Source organism: Pleurodeles waltl, chromosome 3_1, assembly GCF_031143425.1.
Source record: "Pleurodeles waltl isolate 20211129_DDA chromosome 3_1, aPleWal1.hap1.20221129, whole genome shotgun sequence".
Lineage (NCBI taxonomy): Eukaryota > Metazoa > Chordata > Amphibia > Caudata > Salamandridae > Pleurodeles > Pleurodeles waltl.
In genome coordinates this window covers 1,667,073,131-1,667,085,417 of record NC_090440.1, presented here as the reverse complement: position 1 = coordinate 1,667,085,417, position 12,287 = coordinate 1,667,073,131, and positions in this window count along the sequence as shown.

Genomic DNA, 12,287 nt, shown 5'->3' with positions numbered 1-12,287 from the left:
CCCATGCTCTGAAATGGGAACAGAAAATGTGCATTTTCTTTTTCATGGCAAAATAAATACAAATCTTTATTCTAAATAGGCATTCCTTTAGTGGGTGTGGTACACAATGAGTATCTGAGATCCAGAAGGGCTTGTATGCATTCTTCATTCCAGGGTATCGATCATTTACATCATTGTGTGTCAGTCTCTGTAGAGGCTTCATGAGCAAGAAAAACTTTGGAATCCACTGACATTAGCCAATCATTCCTAGAAACATCCTCACTTCTCTCAGTTTAGTTGGCGGGTTAAATCTCAGAATTGCTGAAATGAATTCTTTGGACACCTTCCTCACTCCCTTCTGAATTTGATGTCCCAAATAAATCACTTCCTTTTGGCAGTACCACATTTTGGTAGTAGACACTTGGGGCCAGATGTATCATTAATTTCAAAAGAGATTACCAAATTGTGATGTTTTGGGAATCACAATTAAGTAATCGATCTTGGAATGTATGAAACTCTAGGAGTATCATATAGCGATTTGCAAGGGCTTGCAAATGGCCCAACCTCATTATTATTCATGAGGTAGGTCGCAATTTGCGACCCATTGCGAGTGGCTAAAATTACAAGGATGGTGGCCTGCTGGGCTCAGCAGACCACCATGTCTGTGATTGCTATTAAATCTTTTTCTTTTTTAAATGCAGCCAGTTTTCCTTAAAGGAAAGCAGGATGTATTTAAAAAAGATAAATGAAAAGTTATCTTTTCATTTTTTAAGAGTAGGCAGTGGTCCGTGGGACCACTTGCTGTTCTTAAAAAATATTTTTGCATACATTCACAAAGGGGAAGGGGTCCCTGAGGGACCCCTTCCCCTTTTGTGAATGGGTTAACACCAATTTGAATTGGTGTTAACTGCGATTGTTTTGAGACTGCATTCACGATCACAAAACAATCATACATACCTCTCCGATTCAGTATTACGAAGGGACGCCCTTGACACGCCCCTTCCTATTACCGAATCGGTATGCAGTGACAAATCCAGTTTGCTATTCGGTAACAAGTTACCGAACCGCAAATTGGACTTGATACATCCCAAAATGCATTTTTGCGATCGTAAAAATGTTTGATACATATGGCCCTTGATGCCCATTATAGGAAACTGCCTTGTCTTATATGGTTACCCCCATTGTTTCTGGGCTGATGCTGCTGTGTTTGTTTACTCTGGGCACTAACATACTGCTAACCAAGAACCAGTGCATGTGCTCTCATCCATAAAACATGTTGAAATTGGATACACTCATATTTAACTTAACTAGATGTCAATAGTACAAGACACAAAAGTATACCCAGGGCATGTAAGTTAAATGTCACTAGTGGACTGTATTACAGTACTGGTGACCATGCAAAGCATGTCTGCTGGCCAGTTTTAAAACTCCTGGTTCGACTTAGTAAAAATGCTTTTTGCCAGGTCTAAACCTCCCTTTTTATTAATGCTTAGAAGTAATGTAGGTCCTACAGGCCCATAGGGTAGGGTTCATGTTATGTTTTACATGCCCTAGAAGCGAAACATCTGCAAAGTTGTCTTGTGGTAAGGCCTAAAGACAAACACTAGATTAGATGAGAACATCTTATAGTTTTTAATTTCAGCTTGAGAATAGCCAGAAAATGACTCATTTTAATGGTAATTTAAAATCCAACTGAATATTCAAGTCGGATTTTAGATAATTATTTTAAAAATGACACTTTTAAAATGTTGTCATTTATCTGCCCACACCAAATGTGACTTTCTGCCAGTGTTTCGTGTCACTTGAATTTTTTATGGCTCACCTGTAATCTGTATTGCTCCAAGACAATGGACAGAGGGCTTGGTTGTGGGGAGATATTTTTCTCCCAGACCACCTGGGCTATGCCCTGGAACTTGATTAACTTAATGGGTGCCTACCACGTCAAAGGCAGGTTTACCTCACACCTGGGTCTGCCCCATCTGTCATCCTGCTAGACAGCCAGGCACCAATCCCAGTGGGAAAGAGAGGGGTTGGTGTCAAAACTTGTTTTGAGTGACCATAAAGGAATATTTGTTCATTATCATAGCCACGCCTCTGGGTGGTAATACAGAGCTCTGCACAGGGGAAGAAAGTTTCTGCCATGTTAGTTTTAAGAAGAGAGGGACAATGCAGGATCAGGAAAACACACAAGAAGTGATGCAAAAGTGGTTAGGGTCATCCCTGGGAACTTTTACCCTGTAGATTAGGAAGTGGCCAAGAGTTTTCCTCCAACCACAGGCTGGCACTGAAAATACAAGTGTAGTGTGTAGTGCAGTGGCACACCTATAATACGGTACAGTGTGGATGTGACACTTACCTCTATTCCATAGCCCCTGCCTTTGTATGAAGTTCATTAGGTCCCATCGCTGTCTCCCTCCATCGGCCATCGGTTGCAAGGGGAAATAGCCTTTACATGGCAGCTCAAACCACTCTACATTTACAACACGGTCTGAGCCACAAATGCGTCTTTACAATGCATTGCTTTACCACGCAAGTTGTTATGACAACTTGCCTTAAGGAAAGCGTTGTTGGACTGATGTTGGACTTTAAGTCCAACATTTTCCATACTGTTGTGCAGACTGGAGTTAATAGTGAATTATGCTATTCCAAATCCAGCTCTTTCCCTAGAGCAAGCTGCTGTATCGACTTACGTGGTAATTCTTGGTTCAAACCTCGCTGTTAAGGTATGCCTGCTAAATGCCTGGGCGGTTCTGGCATACAACCATTGCAAGTCCACTGATTGCAGAGATGTAACACCTAAATACGGTGGGCGAAACACCATTGACTTCACAGTGTTTCTCAGGTCCACCGCTGATGCAGCTTGGCAATAACACCGTCATGATCTCAACCAGGCCCTTAGTGTCCCTTTGCAGGCCTGAAACCTGACTAGTAGTGATAGAGAGGATAGTTTACTCTCAAAATCATATTCTTTTTTAAAGGAAGCTTACTTTTAAAATGCCTTCACAAGGATACTGTAACCCTCATTCTGTTACCTGTGGTAACCTACCTGTGGTACATCAGATGCAGTGGCTATTCAGGTCACACATACATTTTTGAGGCTTCAACATACCGGTGATAGCTCATGATTACATTGTAAATTATGATTATTTGCGGGTGCACAATTATGAGAGAACCAAGGAGTAAGTAGGCACTGCTATACACACACACTTTGGCAAATCACTTCATGAATTTGGAGCAAGATTTCCATTGGAGGAGCCAACAGAGGCTGCGTGGACACAAACCTTATGGTCTGCTTTGCTCTAGATGAGATTGGCAGACAGAGAGTTTGGTGGATAGGGTACATTTGTGATAGAATACCCTGTCCACCAAACTCTATATCAGATTCCTAAATCTGCCCAAGGGGACATTAGGGAAGGGATCATTATCTCTCTGTATGAAGAAAGTAACACTTATCCTCCCATATCCCCGTCTCTGCTGCCTTTGAGATTGTGGACCACACAGTACTGTTTAAAAGGCAGGAATAATTGGCATACATTTCTGGTCATGCTCTGCTTTGGATCAAATCATTTCCCCCAATCACAGCCAAACAACAATTGGGGCAGTTAAGCTTTCCACACATCTATGGCCTAATTCACAAACAGCCTCCAAACTTGTCCCAGAGGCCCTGCAGTCGTGGGTGAGTCTCTGCACTTAATGAGAATTCTCAATGCAGAGGTTTTGCCTGAGTGCGGAGAGTCTCCACAGCTGCAAGACCTCCATCATGATGGTGAAGGCCCTTTGTGAATTAGGCCCCTAGTATTTTGGGTCGCTTCCCAAGGATCAGCTCTATCTTTTTCTTTGTCAGGTATCTAAATACACCCTCAGACACTGCTTTATGTGTAGTACCAGGTGAACTTTCAAACATACACAGATGACATAAAAATTGATTTCCAACAGCATAACAGACATAAAAATCCAAAACATTCCCAGGGTTTAATTTGTAAAAGAAAGAGTGCCAGCGCCCAAAGCTCTGCTCAGAAGCCAGCAGCAGATGCACTTAAAGGGTTACACCAAATCCTGAGGCTGCATAGTCTTAAATGCACCTCATGCCTCTTTAATACACACACTCACTGACCCTTTATCTCACCCCAGCAGGATCCTCCTTTCTCCCTTTTTGATAGTTTTTCAATCTTTTCCTTCCTCCGTCTGTCAGGTGTTTGTGTTTTTCCCTCTTTTGCTCTCAGGAAATGTCTGGTGCTGAAAAATGAGTGCCGGTCCCCAAAATTAAGTACTAGTGGACCCCACCTGCAACCACCGGCATAAATTAAGTACTGATAATTCCCTTGTGCTTGGACAATGTGTTCTACTGGATGAAGGAGATCTTTCTCTGCATGAGTAGAACAAAGACCATTGTTGTTTTGTTATGGTATTGCAAAACTATATGCTTGGAAAGCTGCAAGGCCCTAATACTAATCTAATACAAAATAATGGCTGAAAGCAAAAATAATTTTTGTTCTAAAAAAGCACACATTGCCATAGTAGCACCTGGGAGTATAGTGAACTACTTTGTGTGTGGGTGTGCTCCTTGTGAAGGGCAGAATGCCATCACTCATAGTGCAGTTGGCAAGTGTTTGGAATGGTCTGCCCTATTGCAGACGCTGCTTACTGGAGAGGGCAACGCCAGACAAAGAAAGTAGGACCAACATCTTACAAAACTCTGAAGTTAGACTGGCACTAGTCCAAAGTGCACGATCTAAGATTAGATTGCATATGTGTTTTACAAACACTTTTGTAAATAGACATGCAGATGGATTTTTTTTATAAATATTTTTATTGTTCTGATAGTTGTAAATTATTCTAAAAAAGGTCAAATATTTATATTTGACAAAATAACTTAGCTACTTTCAATTATAAATTTAGACCAACATCAAACAGTTTAAGTGAACACCCTCTATTTTCTAGTCAATTGACAAAGAAAACCATTTTAACATTAATCATCTGACTTTTAACAAGGTACAAATCTAATGTACAATGGTGTTATAACATGCACATTGTTCATAAACTAATTATTTAAGTTAATGATTAGCAATGCTTTACTCAGGCTGACAAATTGTCTGGAAGTTTGTTTTTCTGATAGTGTGACTTGTCACATCTAAACCTGTGAAATGTACTGCGCAGTTCTAGTCTGCTAATTCCTTCCTATGCAACAATAAATTGTTTCACAGTAAGTTAAACATTTACTATGGGCCAATCCAACATTCTCCTTCTTCACACTTCTATATATGTAAGCCACTATAAAACACTGCGTGTTTGGCGAGCATTGCTGCAGAAATACCAGTGCTTTCAAACATCATAATTCATGGGAATTATGTTATTGTATTGTATTGCAACATTTATATAGTTCTTCCTACCCCTAAGAGAGGTACTGAAACTCTTACCTAGCATGAGCAGAAAGCTATGCCTTGTAGAGTGAGTGATTGCAAAGGGTGCTGTGTTTGTTTCTTTATCCTATGCGGAAAGTGTTTCCATGACGTGCATAATAACTACAATGGTGTGGTTATCGAGATGGGATGCAGCACTTTGAGGTTTGGTGGATGAAGAGGTGTTAAAGATAGGCATGCATTTTATGGTTTTCGGTAAGCTGGAAGCTGTGAACAATTCTGCAAGTCCATTAGTTTTATTTTTATGATCATGGGCCACTTCGCTGGCTACTGTATAGGGTTGTCCATTCTAAGATATGTTGTTTATGGATTATGGTCCTGAGAAATGGTGGGGAGATCTGCCAGGAGGGAGTTTGTTACTATCTTCTCACATCAAATTGTCACTGTAAGATATAAAGAAGCAGTCATAGTTTGTAGTTAGTTGGGACCTGCAGTGGTAAACTAATCAGATTCCTCCAATTGGACAGCAGTATATAGCATATCCTATTCATTCATTCTATGCGTGTTCTGCTGGTGACACTGATACATTAAAAGATGATGGACAGAACCCATAGCAGATAGGCCTTATGTGAGTGTAAGAGAATTCACCAGTATAAAGGAGTTAATTTGCTAAGGACTACATTTGGCTATCAACCGCTGAGTGTTATGGTATATGAATTGCCATTAGATCACATTTCCTTAAGTAGACAAGTACTGCTTAAACTATAAAGTTAGCCGTTTCCCTTTACTCCAACAAACAAGCCCTGAACAAAAGGCATGTTCCCCATCAAATACAGCCTTAATACTGCCTTAATATCGTGTGCAACTCAGACAAGCAGGGCAAACGAGATCTGGACCTTCAGGAGTTGCTCTGCTCAGTACCTAATTAAGAATATTAGATATCACACCGTTTTCTGAACAGCTGTGTTTACCATGTATTATTCCAATCACCACTGCTTTGCTTTCAGTGGGGAGAAGTGCCACCTCCCTTTATCCCTGATAACTAAGTTGTCTTAGCCTGTCTATTGTGGGAGACCGTTTGTACTTAATCTCAGAAAACATGAGTGCTTCATAAGTACATTTTGCATTGAATTGTAATTGCATTTTTGTAGCGCTTACTACCCATGAGCAAACACTGATGTGCTTTATGTTGGGCAGCAGGATGCTCTGGATTCTAAGGTCACTGTTTTTCCAGTAGTTATTTTGTGGTTATTGTCATTAGTCCTGTGCTCTTAAAGAAATGATTCCATGCATTTACTCCAGTATTTGTGTGATAGATTAAATAATAGGAGTTTTGTGTGATCTTTAGTGGAAAAGGGACATGTGATTTCATGTCAGTGGTTGGTGGTATTAATATGTGAGCTACGTACGATTAGGAATTGTTAGGTTGCATGCCTTTGACTTTTAAAGGAGAGGTTGTGATCTTTGACTTAAGGTGTGCACAATTGGCAGAAATACTGTGCTAGAGATGAAAGGAAACATGCATGTGACTTAGGGCCATATGTACAAACACATTTTTCCATTGACACAGAATGGGAAAAACCCTTTGGTACATCTGGCCCTTAGAGTAGCCTTTGCTCAGAGAGAGGAGGCGTGCAGAGGATGGAATGTAAGGATATGTTTATTTGTAGGAAAAGGAGAGGCACAACAATTGAAAGTTTTAAGACAAAGTAAATTTTCTTAGAAATTTAGAGGAGGTTTTAGACATTGCTTACAATCTGAGGATGCAAAACTGTAAAAGAAAACATTATTTACATATTAGATACTTTTGATAAGCACTAGAATCTGGTGAACAGTCTAACCGCAAAAGGCTTCTGTTAGATAACCACTTTTACAAGAGCAGCTGATCAAATCGAGGGCTGGAAGTGTATTCTAATTGCTTGATGCATATATAAGGAAACATTGAGTGGTTTAGGCTGCATGCAAAGGCACATTAACCTGATGATCAAAGCAACATGAGAGATTTTATGGTGTAAGTAATGCAAATAGGGAAACTGAGATTCAGCAAATGCTGGAGTGGATGAATTCGAATGCTCACCTTTAAAGTTTGGTCATTCATTTATGAACACGGCCCCACCAAAGAAAAGACAAATTATCACTGCAATCTGATCTCTCAAGAATGAAACAACTCCTGGCCAAGATATCCTGAATGCAGAAATGTTCAAGGCACACCCTGAAACATTAGCCAGGATCCTCCAGTCACTTTAGGAGGGAATAAAGTACCAGACGACTTGAACCAAGGCATCATTATCAAGATTCCAAAGAAGGGAGCATCACCTGACTGTAATAACTGGCGTTGATCAGCCCATCTGTAAATCTCAAGAAAACTCCCAATGAAAATCATTACACAGCACATTTCTGATGGTCAAGCAGTGAAGGAAAGAACAGGCTGTTTCCGCAACAACAGAAGGTGTGTTAATCAGATCCTTGCTCTACGCAACATCATGCAGCAGGGAACAGAGTTGCAAAGACAACTATACAACAACTTCATTGATTTTGAGAAAGCCTTTGACAGTATCCACTGTGACAGCCTCTGGCATATACTGAGAATCTGTGGCATACCGCAGAAAATAGATCTCATCATCAAGCGCCTCTATGACAACTTTACCTAAAAGGTGGAAGATAATGAGCATAGCTCCGAAGTCAAGACCGGTGTGAGACAAGGATGCGTGATGTCAGCATTGCTCTTGAACTTAGTCATTGACTGGGCGATGCAACGCACAACTGAAGACCAAGCCAGAGGCATTAGTTGGATCTAATTCTCCACACTGGAGTGCCTTGACTATTTGGATGGCCTTGCCTTGCTCTCTCACAGGCAGCAGCATATGAAAGATATCTAGCCTCAAAATACAATAATCATGTTTAGTATTGACTATCACTTTGCCTTCCAGGGCTAAATGTCCTCCTTGTTTTTCTCATTATTTCCTCCAGACGTGTGCCAAAAGTGGGGGCTGTGTCTGGGGGGCGGGCATCTACTTCCCACAACCAACTTAAGGTAGTATGATGCAGAAGCAACTACCCTTTTAACATTTGTTACTCGTGTTAGGATGATTTGTTTAACATCACATGTGATTTCTTCATTACTTTTACGTTTTCAGTTTGCATTGAGTAGGCCTTAATATTTCCTAGTTTTGTGTCTTCAAATGGAAACTGACAACATCCTTCTTGGTACTGTGCTAGTTCTCTTGAGGTTATATCATAACCATCACATGCCAAGTGCACACTGACGGCATGAACTGTCTCTTTAATCCTATGAGTAAGTCTCCTCCTTACATTTTCCTACATCTGCTTTGTACATTATTAAGATAATATAAATCATCATGCATATTGAGTTACTCTGTGGTAGCACCGTAGATGTACATGCTTGGCTACCATCTTAATACTACTTATTTAGTGTGGCAGAGTATTCCCTTTCTGCTATTGTGAGCATTGAGGTAAGGAGGCCTCCATCTCTACTTTGAGCAGTCAATACTATGATTAACCATACAGTGGTCGAGAAGAATTTGTAAGATGGAGATATCAATCCTGCATTGGTCTAAAATTCTGGTCACAAATGAGGATTAGGATATGTAGTTTGGCATTTTGTTTTTTGTCAAGGTTGTTGCTTTGAACATATTATTGCTTATGAGATTAACCACCCAGTGAAAAGGTAAACAATATTGTTTTTTTAAGAGAATGTAAGGCAGTACCATTTACCAGACTATTTCTGAAAAAATTCCTTTGAGCACCAGCAAACTGCCTCTATTTAAATATCAATTATACCCTATGGAATTGTGATATACCATAATGGTTTTGTGTCATCCTGATCGTTCTTCTTTAGTGGCCTTTTCTCCTCTAAACAACAACTAACATGTTAGGTTGGTTGCACAAAACAAACCTTTGGGATCGCCTCTTGGCTCTGTTCCAGCAGCCCTGCATAAGGCTTATCCCATCGATGATGGCAGCTAGGCGAAAACCATCATTTACTCCTCTTTTAGAGTGGGTCATGTTGTGGATATGTTAGACTATCAAGTGTTTGTACAAAATTTAAACCAATATTGGAAAAGATGGCTTGGATTACGCAGAGGCTGTCAATAGTGCCTTGAGGCTAGATTTGGGCTTAGAGTTGTGGATATGTGAAAAGGCTTATGCAACTCGCCTTCGAAGAAACCCACCTGAATCCCAAAAACTTCTCAAGTTATAGACCTATTTTGCAACAGTAAATTCATGGAAAGGGCAATCTATCAACAATCTTCTAACTTTGTGACTAGTTGCGGACTACTTTATCCCTTTCAGATATTCTTATGAACAGGCTACAGCACAGACCTGACCATCATTTCAGTGCAGGATGATCAGTGTCAAGCTGCTAATGTTGGTATTCCTACTACCTTGATCTTTTTAGCCCCCTCCGAATGGTCACGCATGGCATTCTTCGGGCAGAATTTCCGAACTAACTGAGCATTACTGCCCAGGTGTCACTCCTTTTTGCAAGCAATTTATCCCAGGAATCATTCAGGGTGGCCAGATCTTCCGCGAATCAAAAGAAACACCATGTCCCTCTGGAGTGCCTCTAAGTTTCACCTTATTTCCACTTTTTTTTAACATTTATTTTATCTCTTTTGTGCACCTTATAGAGTCTTCCGGTTTCAAATTTCTATATCCATACCATACTCAAATTATTGTCATACTTGAAGTTGACCCTTTGAATGTGGCAGCCAATTTGCATGAATATTCCTTGAAGGATGACGGATGAGCAGAAATGGTCTCAAACTGAATGGAAACAAGACTGCAATGAATATCAGGACTCCATGAAATAGCAACAAAGATAGCTTCTTTAGTTTAGGTTAACATCACCCGTGGCATGCCGCGTCCATTTGGCGAGGTTGCCGCTCGAATCCTTGCCATTGTCCGCTCCATGCACGAGGGTTAATACAAACAATGCCACTCCTCGGGGGGTCTCGAGACATACTTACTACATTAGAAAGACTGAGATTTTATGCTCACTAGAGCCTGATTTTCTGAGTTTTTCATACTGGTCTTTCTCAATGGATTCAGCCCTCATTCCAGTGGAAGTGTTGAAAAGTTTCAGAGTAAAATGTGACCAGTTATAAATCTAGCAGCACAGTTATCCGAGGTGGTGAAATCTTGTGTTTTCCAACTCCACAACCTGAGGCGTGGGCTTTATGTTTTCAGCCTGGCTGAAACTAATCAAACTCTGAATGCTTTTGTGTCTTCTCATTTAGATTAGTGGAACGCTACCACCTGGGTTTGCCCTCCTGTTTGATTATCAAATTGTAGTTGACCCAGAATTATGCAGCCAGTCTGTAGTGAGTATATTTCCTCTGTTATGGCTTCTCTTCTTTGGCTCTTGATTAAGGAGGATACTCTCTTTAACTAGCTCTATCTAGTTCAGAAAGCCTTTTACTCTCCCAACTGCTCACCACTTGCCCATCATGTTGGGCGATGTCACAGGTCCCGTACACTAAGATCTGTAAATGTCTACATTCTCACAATACAAAATTCCCATCTAGAATATATAGGAGACAGAACATTTCAATCCAAGCAGCTGCAAGATCAAATATACTGACTCTTTATCTCTGTTCGGAATCCATGTTACTGACGTTCAGAAGGCTATCAAAAAGCCGGCAGCCGGCTATTCCCACAAGCCTAGTAGCCTTTGGGCTCTTGGGTGGGGTTGTGCACTTTTTAGGAATCTATGGTTTTTTGGCACCATGATACCTTAGTAAGGGTGATAAAGCGCTTTACAAAGATAAATTCAAGTACAAATAGCATTTTCTACTGCATCTATAAAATTATTAATACATTCCTTTTGGTTTCCACCAATATTAACTGCTCAATGTGCTTTAAATGCATCACTTTTCAGGGATTTTCCTTTAAGCAAATTAAGGCCCTGAAAACAGAATGAACATTACCGTTTGTGAAACCAAGAACACACTTATCCATGTGATGGCAGAGATATTCAGAGACATCAAATGGCATGACACTTTTCACTTTGCATGCATTACGGTTTGCAACGAAACTGAAAACAAGAGAAAGCTAACAATCAAATGGCAGTGTGGAGGAACCCTAGTATAATAGACTTGGGATTGACTTTGAGGCTATTGAGCATCCAGAACATCCAGGAGCTTTTAGTATCTACTTTATTTCTTGACCTTTACACACTGAGCTCTACATAACAAAAAATTAAGGTGATTTTTCCAAGCAGTTGGAAGTGCAGAGTGGTTACCTTTTCTGTAAACGTCATTTCAGCATGCAGTGCCAAGAGGTGGATAGCTCTCTGGTTTACTTTCTATTAATCATCAACTGAAATTCCCGTGAGCTCTAAGTAGCTGAGAGGTAGTGTAGGAAGTTGGCTCTGTATACACTATTTCAAAGTGAGAGATAGTGTGCACAGAGTCTAAGGGTTCCCCTTAGAGGTTGATAGTGGCAATAATAAATAATAATAATGCTCTATTTTGTGGTAGTGTAGTCGAGCAATAGACTTATCAGAGGGTAGTGTTAAGCATTTGTTGTACACACACAGGCAATAAATGAGAACACACACTCAAAGACTTAACTCCAGGCCAATAGGTTTTGTATAGGAAAATATTATTTTCTTAATTTATTTTAGAACCACAAGATTCAGAATTCAAGTAAGTACATAAATTGTAAGGTACATGGCATAGGTAATTATGGAACTTTGAATTAAAAAAGTAATGTACACAGTTTTGTCAAAAATGTCAATAAGCTATTTTAAAAGTGGACACTAAAAATTCACGGTTCCTGGGGGAGGTAAGTACAAGTTAGTTTATCAGGTAAGTAAAGCACTTACAAGTTCAGTCTCTGGCACATAGGCAGCCCACCGTTGGGCGTTTAAGTCAACCCCAAACACCCAGCACCAGCAACACAGGGCCAGTCAGGTGCAGAGAT